The 12,913-nt window shown below is 40.4% G+C and overlaps 1 long non-coding RNA gene across 2 annotated transcripts in view; it reads left to right on the forward strand.

Annotated features, from left to right (window-relative positions):
* Positions 1–3,663, forward strand: part of LOC142244186 (uncharacterized) — a 181,053-nt gene extending 177,390 nt beyond the window's left edge. For both annotated transcript variants that reach the window (XR_012724462.1, XR_012724463.1), the window contains one exon: positions 3,409–3,663. This is a non-coding gene — a long non-coding RNA (uncharacterized LOC142244186). The remainder of the gene's footprint in view (positions 1–3,408) is intronic.
* Positions 3,664–12,913: the final 9,250 nt, after the last annotated feature.

Consider the following 12,913-nt stretch of genomic DNA (forward strand, 5'->3'; position numbering starts at 1 on the left):
GTGTTAATTCATAGTTTTGATGCCTTCAATGAGAATCTACAATTTTCAGAGTCATGAAAATAAAGAAAACTCTTTAAATGAGAAGGTGTGTCCAAACTTTTGGTCTGTACTGTATATATATATATATATATATATATATATACACTACAGTTCAAAAGTTTGGGGTCACCTAGACAATTTTGTCTTTTCGATGAAAAATCCTACTTTTATTTATAAAATTATTTCCTTAATGAATAGAAAATATAGTCCAGACAGTGACTAGGTTAGAAATAATGATTTTTACTTCAAATAAACATTTTCTCCTTCAAACTTTGCTTTCGTCAAAGTATGCTCCCTTTGCAGCAATTATAGCTTTGCAGACGTTTGGCATTCTAGCTGTTAATTTGCTGAGATAATGTGGAGATATAATGTGGAGATATTTCACCCCATGCTTCCAGAAGCCCCTCCCACAAGTTGGATTGGCTTGATGGGCACTTTTTGCATACCATATGGTCAAGCTGCTCCCACAACAGCTCAATAGGGTTGAGATCTGGTGACTGGGCCGGCCACTCCATTACAGATAGAATACCAGCTGCCTGCTTTTTCCCTAAATAGTTCATGCATAATTTGGAGGTGTGCTTTGGGTCATTGTTCTGTTGTAGGATCAAATTGGCTCCAATCAAGCACTGTCCACAGGGTATGGCATGGCATTGCAAAATGGAGTGATAGCCTTCCTTATTCAAAATCCCCTTTATATTGTACAAATCTCCCACTTTTCCAACACCAAAGCAACCCCAGATCATCACAGATGGCATCAGGCACTCTTCCAGCATCTGTTCAGTAGTTCTGCATCTCACAAATGTTCTCCTGTGTGATCGAAACTCCTCAAACTTTGATTCGTCTGTCATAACACTTTTTTTTCCAATCTTCCTCTGTCCAATGTCTGTGTTCTTTTGTTCATATTATTTTTTTCCTTTTAATAGCCAGTCTCAGATATGGCTTTTCTTTGCCACGCTGCCCTGAAGGCCAACATCCCAGAGTCGCCTTTTCACTGTAGACGTTGACACTAGCGTTTTGCGGGTACTATTTAAAGAAGCTGCCAGTTGAGGACCTATAAGGCATCGATTTCTCAAACTAGAGACTATAATGTACTTGTCTTGTTGCTCAGTTGTGCAGCGGGGCCTCCCACTTCTCTTTGTATTCTGGTTAGAGCCTGTTTGTGCTCTCCTCTGAAGGGAGTAGTACACAATGTTGTAGGAAATCTTCAGTTTCTTGGCCATTTCTCGCATGGAATATCCTTCGTTTCTAAGAACAAGAATAGACTGTGGAGTTTCACATAAAAGTTTTCTTTTTCTGGCAATTTTGAGAGTTTAATGGAACCAACAAATGTAATGCTCCAGATTCTCAACTAGCTCAAAGGAAAGTCAGTTTTATAGCTTCTACAATCAGAAAAACTGTTTTCAGCTGTGCTAACATACTTGCACAAGGGTTTGAGGGATTTCTAAACATCCATTATTCTTCTAAGGCCCCCTTCACACGTACGTGCCTCCGGTATGTGTTTGGCAGTTTTCTCATGTACCGGACACTTGCACATGTACACCTAGGTTTTCCTATGGTTTTGGACACACGTAAGTATTTGCTCACGGAACGTGTGTCCGTTCTGTACTTACGTGTGTCCGTGTGTTTCTCACGCCGACATGTCCATTGTCTCTCCGGCATCACGGGTGTCACACGGAACGCAAACGTGTCACACGTAACACACACGGACCACACGGATGTGTTCCGTGTGACACGTTCCGGAGAGAAGACATGTGTCTGTGAGAAAAAAAAAAAAACTTTACTCACCTTCTCCTGCCCTCCTGCCTCTGCTGCTGCTGTCACTTGCTGCCGACTGCTGCTCATTATGCTAATTGAATATTCACTTCACTGCGGCTGGAAGCAGCAGCAGCGGGGAGTCGGCAGGACCGGAGTCCAAAGATCAGTACCACGGACAGCGATGTCAGGGACAGGTGAGCATAAACTTCCCGTTCTCCGTGTGTTATCATGGATAAACATGGAGAACACACGTAGCCCATAAACACGGGTCACGGAGGGCAAAACGCACCTCTGACACGTCCGTGAAAAACGTGCATGATTTTCACGAACGTGTGAAAGAGGCCTAACACAGTTAGCAAACACAATGTACCATTAGAACACTGGAGTGTTGGTTGTTGGAAATGGGCCTCTATACACCTATGTAGCTATTGCATTCAAAACCAGACATTTGCAGCTAGAATAGTCATTTACCACATTAACAATTTATAGAGTGTATTTCTGTTTAATTTAATGTTAGCTTCATTGAAAAAAATGTGCCTTTCTCTCAAAAATAAGGAAATATCTAAGTGGCCCTAAACCTTTGAACTGTAGTCTATACTGTGTATATATATATATATATATATATATATATATATATATTTTTTTTTTTTTATTTTTTTTTGCCTAAATGCAAAGGAGATGGGTCTTCTTTGGCTTCATACCTGTTAGAGATATTTTCATCTTCAGCTTGCTTAACTATTGACAATATCAGTAATTTTAATAGGGGGAGATAAAGAGATCTGTGCTCTTCTCTCCGGCATTGCACTCAAAAGTTGGCCTTTTTACTGGTATTAACAAAAAATTCCCTTCAAAACTTAGCAATTCAACCAAAGCCTGATGATAGCAGAAAAAAAAAATCAGAGGATTCACAAAGAAAGTCTATGGAGATCTTATGTTTGTCCAAATGCCAGTTAACTGATGCAGTAGCTGACTGTTATGATTCTGTCTTATAAGAAATAGCAACTATTTCTTAAGGCATAAAAACAAGAAAATAATCAAGGATGTCAAGATGGTAAAGACTATAATTCCATCGTGCATAATTGAGGTCATGTAGTCTATTTAGTCACTCTCTCAAAGCCAGAGTGTCTGTAGGAAAATTATATTTTTAAGCTGGATATTCTCAAAGAATTACTAACAATTTTAGAATTAATAAATCGATGTAATTGTAAACACATTTACATACATTAGTTTATTTTTGCTATAGACGGTTGGCACAAGTGCCTATTGAAGGTCATATTTTATAGGCCCAGTCGTGTATGAATGTAGCATTAGTCTTTTTCATTTATACAATAACTTGTTATGCCTGAACATATCTCAAGGACATTGAAAATGTTGAACATAAAATATGCATGACAAAACATAATTATAAAGCATTGCTCTTATGGCTTGATTGTGAACGCAATGGTAGATTTATCTGTATAATTTCTTTCTCTGTTCCTTGGGTGCCTCTTAAGAGAAGCCTATATTTACTCGAGTTGAGGCCTTTGTCTAAATGATCAATTGCACAGATAGTTGTAAATATTAGGTAGAATTCAGAGAAGGTAACCTTAATCAATCTATGTTATTGTTTTTCAGGACACACGCTGCTTGGCCATGTCACCACCTGGAAGAACTGGGGTAAAAGATATTTGTCATTTAGCTGCCAAGGAGATAAATCACAAATAATTTCGCTAGATTATTTCCTTGCATTCTTCTTTGGCACCTTAATTGAATAGTCCAATTTTAGAATACACAGTTTTCCACACCATCACTTTCAATTTGATGATGTCTTTTGTGGATATAAGAAGGATTCTTGTAAGGAAAATGCAGTGCCTTAAAATGCAAATGTAATCAGCCAACTAAAATATAAATGATAATTGATAGCAAATGAAATTACCACCATAGATCAAATAAATAAACAAAAAGTGTTCAAGTAATTGTGTTTTTCTTCTCTCAGAAACATTTTTCTCAATTAAAAAATAATCTTATATGTAACTTGATTGTTACTGTATCCATACTATTTGTGCTAACATAAGTTAATATGTATTGCTTTAATTAATTTAATTGTACACAGGCCTTTTTAGTCAATCTTACTAAAGCCACAGAAAACAAAGGAATGATTATTTGACAATTACATTGAATGAAAACAGGAACATAAATATTCAGGAGAACCTTAATGTAAGTAGCTGTAAAGCGCTCAGCATATGAGTATACCCCTTCTGAGAAGTAAGATTTTAATCACTATCATACTCAAGATTAAACCAATTTTCAAAATTTTAAAATTTTCACAAGACTGAGTTTCATAAACCATTTTTTTAGCTCATAATATGAAAGTAAGGTTAATAATGTAATTTTTATTGCACAACCTTCAGTTTTACTCAAATTAGTTGATGCAAAAATGAATACACCCCACAATTACTATATCTATTTTTTGTGTATGATTTTTAAGGACTCTAGTATTCTAGGCATAGAATAAATAAGGCACCATACTGCAGTTTGCTTCCAGCAGGTGAAAATTTGGTGCTGAAATGTCTGCACCAGATTTCAGCACCAAATTTTTACCTCCTGGAAGAAAACTGGACCAAAATGTTATCAAAACCACATTTGTTCATTTGTTTGCCAAGCGATGCAGATTTGGTGCTGAATTTATTTTTTACACCATATTCCTTCACCCAATCTACACCTCCTCACAAAAAATCGCATCACTACCACATGATACCGCATGCAGTAGTGATGCATTTTTTTGCCAGGAGGTGTAGATTGGGTGCAGGAATATAGATATAACCTAAGTTACATTACTGCTCATTGCTGTGGCCAAGTCTCTGCCTGAAGTTGTTACGTGCAGGCATGTTTTTTTTTGCCACACGTTGATAGTTCAGAAGTAGCAGTGCTGTAATTGTCGTGGAATCTCATGTGGATTACATCGCACCTGTATGTTTTGGGGGTTAATTAAGTGGTGAAAGAGGGTGAGTTTTTTGTTTTTTATTTTAAATGAAGGATTTCTTCAGTGTTTGTGTTTATTTAATTTTCTTTACAGATTAGTAATGAGGGGCCCCATAGATGCTCCCCATTACTAATCTGGGGCTTAGTGGCAGCTGTGAGCTGACATTAACTCCTTATTACCCCGATTGCCACCGCAAATTGGCAAGAGCCAGGTGAAGTGTCAAGCCTGTTGCATCTAATGGATGTGACTATCTTGGGCAGCTGCAGGCTGCTATTTTTAGGTTGTGGAGGCCCAATAAGCATGGATCTCCCCAGGCTGAGAACACCAGCTCCCAGTTGTCAGGCTTTATCATGGCTAGGTATCAAAATTAGGGGGGACCACACATATTTTTTTTAATTATTTTTTTAAATAATTTATTAAAAAAAAGACATGTAGTTCCTCTTATTTTGATACACAGCTAAGATAAGCAAATGACTGGGAGCTGTAGTCTGTACCTGTGGCTTTATCTGTGCTGGTATGAATATATAGGGGGACCCTACACCAATTGTTTTATTTATTTATTTTCTATCACAATAGCTTCATGCAGACAGGGTCAGGGATTCCACCAGTCAGAGATGCTATCTGTAGGTGGGGTCTGACTGTAGCCAATCAGAGATGGTGGCCGAAGAAAGCAGTGAATATGGGTGAGAGATAATTATTGGTCGCCAATCACTGCGACCTTCTACAACTGGACACCACAGGACTGTCTGTCAACCGTGACCCACTTTTAACAGTACCCCCCCTTCTACGAGTGGTCTCAAAGCAATCAGGACCAGGCTTATCTGAAGGGGAAGCGTGAAATAAACAAACCAAACTTGTGGCATTCATATCCAATGCTGGGATCCACATCCTTAACTCCGGACCATAACCCCTCCAGTGCACCAAATATTGAAGGGAATGATGCAGAAAACAAGAATCAACAATATTTGCTATTTGAAACTCTAAATTACCATAAACCATGATTGGGGCTAGCAATAAGGGGAAAGGCTCCAAGGGAACCGCATTCTAATTGATCAGATACCTGTGGAACACATTGTGGATCTGAAGAGCCTGAGGTAACTCCAGACAAAATGGTACAGGGTTAATTATGGTTATTGCTTTTAAGGACAAATAAACCTAGGTCCCAGCATCCAGGAAGGAACCTTAAAATTGATATTCCTGGTAGACAAACATAAACAGTCATTCACACTTAGTTCCTGACAAGGCAAGCATTTCCTGTCAGCCATACTTTTTTATATGTCTGCCATCAGCTTCAAATTACTCATAACCTCTTGCTACACAGAAGAGCGTGATAAAGCAAAACACTCCTCATCAGGAACTCCGGAAGCCACTCTACCACTAAAGGTACCAAATTGCGGATGAAAACCATATGCACCAAAGAAAGGTGACTTGCCAGTAGAGGTCTGGGTAATATTGTTTATACCAAATTTGGCCAACAGTATGTGAGATACCCAATCTTCCTGGTTCTCAGAGACTAAACACCTAAGGTAAGTTTCCAAATTTTACTTTATGTGCTCAGTCTGACTATTCGACTGAAGATGGAATGCAGAACAAAAGACAACTGCACCCCATTCGAGCACTAAATGCTTTTTTTATTGATATACCAGGGCCTACTAATCAGAAGATCCTAATACTGTAACTAGCCACCCATATATATGAGGTAGGAGATTTATTTGCAATTCTGCAGTGGTGAGCGCATTTGTTACCACTACAGGTATCCCGTGCTTCTCCTTTAGCACTTTATCACAAATTGATCCATGTCTCTCTGCATAAACCATTTCTGTGCGTGAATAAAGGTCAGAGTTAAAGAATAAAACTTTGTATACTCACTTTTGGTTTGCAAATAAAATTTCAACTTCATATTTATGAGGGCCTAGTACTTTGTATTTACAGTATACAAGGACTGGACCCCTACTAGTGCACCATCCCATCTGGAGTGGCGTGATTTAAACAGATACTACTCAGAAGACGTACCAGGAATGTCACAAGTAGTAGAAGGCTAATAGTGCTCTAGAATTACAATGTGGATGCTAAACCAGAGTTCAGTGAATTTTTTTGCTAAACTTTAATATCAATAAAATATATAATTTACCCTTTAGCGTTCATTTAGGTATTTATTTTTTTTACTACTCATCCATTTAAGGAGTCACTTTACTGGTGATTATTTGTATCCCCAAAACATACTACAATATCTAACTACCCTCCTGGACAGGCTAGATATTTTAATTCTGACTTGTCAATATATGTGTTAATATGTTTTATGGTAAAATACAATATATTGAATACTGCTATACAGTATAAAAAAGTGAGTACACCTCTCACATTTTTGAACATTTTTCATTATATCTTTTCATGGAACAACACTGATGATATGACACTTCAATACAATGTAAAATAGTCCATATACAGCTTGTATACATGTGTAAAATTGGTGTGCCCTCCAAAGAATTCAACACATAGCCATGAATGTTTAAACCGCTGTCAACAAAAGTGAGTAAACCCCTATGTAAAAATGGTCAAATTGTATCCAAAGTGTGCATATTTTGTGTGGCTACCATTATTTTCACGCACTGCCTTAACTCTTTTTGGCATGGAATTCACTAGAGCTTCACAGGTTGCCTCTGGAATCCTCTTCCACTGCTCCATGATGACATTACAGAGCTGGTGGATGTTGGGGACATTGTGCTCCTTCACCTTCTAATTGAGGATACCCCACAGATGGTCAAAGGGTTTGAGTCTAAAGACATGTTTGGCCAATCCAGCATCTTTACCCTCAGTTTCTTTAACAAGGCAATGGTCATCTTAGTGGGGTTTTTTTTGGGTAATTATCATGTTGGAACACTTCCCTGTGGCCCAGTTTCTGAATGGAAGGGATCATGCTCTGCTTTAGTATGTCATAGTACATGTTGGCATTCATGGTTCTCTCAATGAACTGAAGCTCCCCACAGCCGACAGTACTCATGCAGCCTTAAACCATAACACTTCCACCAACAAGTTTGAATGTAAGCAAGACAAATTCTCAAAGTCTCCAGTAGTGGAAATCTGTTAGCATTGCTTACTGTGCATTTACTTGAAAATAGGATTTCTTTCTTGTGAGTGATTTTTCTTATAAACCCCACCTATATGATCACATTTTTTCATTAAATCCATCCTTCTGCTATCACACAGTCACTGTGGCATATAATATCTGTAATAACACTAAGCGTTGTGTAAAAGGGGGAAATTATATTCCTACAAGTATATTTCTCTTTTTGTCCTTTTTAGTGTCCCATACATGCACAGACTAACCACACTTTATTATAGTAATAAAGTATAACAAGTTTATTCGCTATCACTGAGGCTCATTATAGTAAGGAAAACAGCAAGGACCAATCATAGATCGCATGATCAATAAAAGCAACAACTCCCTACAATTGATACATAAGGCAAGAATTGGAGTCTTTGACTTTGCAAAAATAAGCACATACCCAAACGAGCAAAATATTGTGAAATATTTCTTGCAGTAAGGTGCTCAAGGATATATTAATACATAATGGTAATAAATTCATGTAAAAGGAAGGAAGGGGTGTGCTGAAGGGGAAAAGAACCCCACGTGTCCCGGAATAGATTGAGAGAAAAGATATTCTTTATCTCCACTACAGGGTAACTATAAGTAGATTTTGGCATACTGCCCAGGGTAGAGGTGGTGCTGCATCAGTAGCAATAGTAAGCTCACAAAGAGTCACATTATATTCCTAGATCAGAAAAAAGCAAAGCCACTTACCCAGATCTAGTTACCATGGAAAGCTGGGTTAACACGTGGGGACCAGCGTCCCAACACATGTTTTGCGCTGATGTGCTTCGTCGGGGGACAGATAAGAAGTGTGCAAAAGTACCAACCTTAAAAAGCCCAGGAATAGCCTTCAAACCGCCCATAACGATTATGCGCTGAACAGGTGTTCTGTATCCAGAGGCATGCCGCGGCTCGGCGTCACAGCGGGGACCGGAAGGAAAAATGTTTCCTGTGACGTCATTATTGTTTCCGGATCACCGCTGTCACAGACGCTGCCACGGCCATGCATAGAGGGCAGACACTCCCCGCAGCACGTCATGGGCCCCACCCCATCAGATTAGGGGAATCACAAACAACATAGTAGGTAACGGGATAGATATAAATAGTACCTCCACTTACATAGAGCGAGACCGTACCATGAGAAGGAGGGTGCCCCAGGATAATGCACATATACCCTCCACCGCAAATATGTGAATCATATAATGAGAAGGGAAAGAGAAAAAGAAGGGAATTACTACACGAACTATGGATATAGATTGCAGATATAGATCAGGGATAAGGAAGAGCAGGGGTAGGGAAAGGTGCATCAAAAATACACATTACATAAGTACATAAAAATAAGTAATTATTCCATTATGGTGCAGATGCAACCTCTTCACAAATCTTTTTTCCACCGAAACCCTAATATTCTAATAGTCCAAGGTCTGTGGTTGTCATGGTTAGTCTCTTCTTTTCTCGTGATTCCCAGGGGGGAAGGCAAGCATGGGGAAAGAGGGATGAATGGTTTGGGCAAGATAAGGTACTAGACAAAAAGAAACAAAAGGAGACACACTGTTAAAATTTAGAACCATAAAATAAACCCACTACTTGAGACGCAAGAACAGTCAAAATCCGCATAGAAAAAGTACATATGTCGGCACCAACACATGCGTACATGCACACCAGGCCATATATGCATGCACACACGTGCACGTCCCGACATTTTGGTGAAACTAGAGGTCAGTGCTACGATCCAGGGAGGGGACAAAGATGAAATAATCACCAGAGGAAAGGAAAAGAATTAAGGCATGATAAATGGATCCCCTACTAGAGAAATGGAGAAAAGCTAAAGCGTTCATTGAGACCATGGGGGGAATTTGTCCCTAAGGTAAAAATCCAGCGGCACTCTACCTGTGCCAGTCGTTTATTAATATCGCCACCACGAATGCCCAATTGTATCTTGTCGATTCCATAAATTTTTTACGATTTCGGATCACAGTTATAGGCCTCCCTGAAATGGCGAGGTATTGTCTTCAGAGCATTCATGTCTGTGGCTTCCCTGGCCGCCAGGATGTCAAGAACATGTTCTCTCATGCAGATATGGAGCTCCTTGAGAGGTCAGCCCAATATATATCTTCCCACAGCCACACACGGCGTAATAAATCACGCCGTATGTGCTGCAGGAGATATAATTTCGAATACGGAACTCCCTCTTTTAGTCCACCGAGCAAAAGGTAGTAGCATGAACAATGTTTTGACAGCCACGACACGAGTCACAAGGATAACAACCAACACGTTGGAGGCCACAGCCAAAGAGGGGGTGAGTTTCCGCCACATAGTGGCTATGCAGCAAGATGTCTCTCAGGCTCCTACCCCTCTTTGCCGTCATCTGGGGGCGTTCTGGCAAATAGCCAGCCATGGATGGCTCTGTTTTGAGGATGTCCCAATGTTTATTCAACACTCCCCTGATCTGGTCCCATTGTCGACACTAGGTTGATATTAATCTGGCCACGGGTCTGGGTGATGGCTCTATTGTTTTCCCTCCGCCAGTCAAAAGCTGGTCACGTCGGGAATGTTTTGCCCACTGGTACCCCCGCTTTAGGCATCTCCCACTATATCCCCTATTCACAAACCTCTCCCGCATATCCACTGTTTCGTCCTCAAAAATGCGATCCGAGGAACACAGTCTGCATAACCGCAGAAATTGGCCAGTTGGAATCACATTCACTGTTGACCGTGGATGTCCCGAAGTGACCTGGAGGAGGGAATTTACCGCGGTAGATTTGCGGAAGATGTTGGTGGATATCATGCCGCTTGATTCAATAGAAATCTGGATGTCAAGGAAATCAATAGTCTTTAAACTAATACGATGTGTCAGTCTGATATTAAGATCGTTAGAGTTGAGTTGACGCACAAAATCCTCCAATACAGAAACAGTTACCCCCCAGACGACCAAAATGTCGTCAATATAGCGGAGCCAGCACTGCGCATGGGAGCTCGCTGACATGCCGTCCCCGAAAACCTCTCTATACCAACAACCGAGAAAGAGGTTTGCGTAGTATGGCGCGCAAGCCGCCCCCATCGCAGTGCCACGCCGCTGGAGGAAGAACCAGTCCTGGAAAATGAAGAAGTTGTGCATCAACACAAACTCTAACAATTCCATGATTAGCTGGGATATAGATTTATCCAGATTGTTCATGTCCAGAAACACACCCTCCTCTAGTGCCAATCCCTCCAGCCGCCTCAGGACGTCAGAAGTGTCTCTGACATAAGAGGGCAACGTCTCCACTAATGGGTGCAAGTAGTGTTCAATAACTTTGCACGTGACGTCTCAAAGCCCTGCTATGCCAAAGACTATAGGACGTCCTGGGGGCACAGTAGGATTTTTGTGAATTTTTGGCAGGAGGTAAAAGGTTGGTGTCACTGGCGACTTCACAAGGATACCCTCATATATTTTTTTGGGGGATAATCCCCGCCTCAAACAATATCATCAGAATCATCTCCAAATCATGTGTATATCCCCTGACTTGATTGTAATGGAGGAGTTCATAAGATTCCCTATCCTTTAATTGTCTCCATGCCTCCTTTTCATAGAGGTCCACCAGCCACAAAACTACATTCCCCCCTTGTCCGCGGGTTTATAAACAACTCCCACCAAGGCATGTAGTTTCCTCTGTGCCTTTTCCTGTTGTTTAGGAGATTGTTATTCCCACTCCACCAAGATAGTTCCTGTAGATCCCTGGTCACTAAGTCACCAAAGATCTGTATTGGAGGGCTGAGTGACAGGGGGGGAAAAGTAGTTGACTTCAGCATAATGTGTCGAGGAAAATTACCTGGTTGGTGACCCGTGGGCTCCTCCTCCAACTCCTCAACTGCCTCTAAAGCTTCCTGTTATGAAATGGACATGCTGGACTCTCCAGAATATTTATTGGCATGTAGTTTGTGTAATACCAACTTCCGCAGGAACAGTTTGATGTCTTTGGTTACTGAAAACAAATTAAAATTAGACTGGGGGACAAAAGTTAATCCCATCTTAAAAACCTCTATCTGTGGAGAGGTCAGCTGGTGTTTAGTTAAATAATTACCTCGGGGTTTGTGTCCCCCCCTCTCCTGTTTAGAGATGGAAGAGGAGTCCCGCGTCCCCCAACAGGAATTATAGGGTGTTTATTTCTAGCCGCAGTGGCTCTGGTGTTGGGCCTGATGTTTCTTGTCCTCTCTGATATAGATTCTTCATCCAGTGAAGAGATAGATGATGCCGAGATAGATGCTGAGGAGGCATTATGTTTCTTTTTGTTATGGGGAGCACCCCACCAACGGAAAACCTGGCTGTTTTTATAATCTGACACATCCCATTTATATTTTTTGGTTTTCGTACTCAGAATCTCCCTCTCCCATTTGGAGAAATCTTTATTCAAAGATTCATTGAACTTAGCCAATTCCTCTGGAGTCAGCGCCGAGGATAATTGGGCCTGGGTATCAGTAATTCCCATTTCTATCTCCCGGATAGATATTTCATTCATCTCAATCAGGAGTAGCAGGAAGACCTTTGAACAATTTGCAGTGGCTTCCTCCCATCTTTTTTTGAACGACTCCTCTGAGACAATGAAAGAGGGAAACACCTTCACCCTCAGTCCCCTCGGTACCAAACCCCTCTCTAGATACCTCCTCATGAATGCAACATTCCACCACAACCGTGTCTTTCTGTTAAGCATAGACTTAAGACTATTCATGCGGTCCAGGGCTGTTCTGGAATTCAAAATATGTAAATCATCCCCTTAAGCATCAAAAACCCGATCCAGTTGAGTCTCCCACGTTTTTTCGCGGGCTTTAAGATCCATTGGACCCTGTAGATAAGCTGTGATAAAGCACAGTAACACAATGAATAGAAAACAGCAAGGACCAATCATAGATCGCATGATCAATAAAAGCAACAATTCCCTACAATTGATACATAAGGCAAGAATTGGAGTCTTTGATTTTGCAATAATAAGCACATACCCAAACGAGCAAAATATTGTGTAATATTTATTGCAGTAAGGTGCTCAAGGATATATTAATACATAATGGTAATAAATTCAGGTAAAATG

This window comes from Anomaloglossus baeobatrachus, chromosome 6 (assembly GCF_048569485.1).
Source record: "Anomaloglossus baeobatrachus isolate aAnoBae1 chromosome 6, aAnoBae1.hap1, whole genome shotgun sequence".
Classification (NCBI taxonomy): domain Eukaryota; kingdom Metazoa; phylum Chordata; class Amphibia; order Anura; family Aromobatidae; genus Anomaloglossus; species Anomaloglossus baeobatrachus.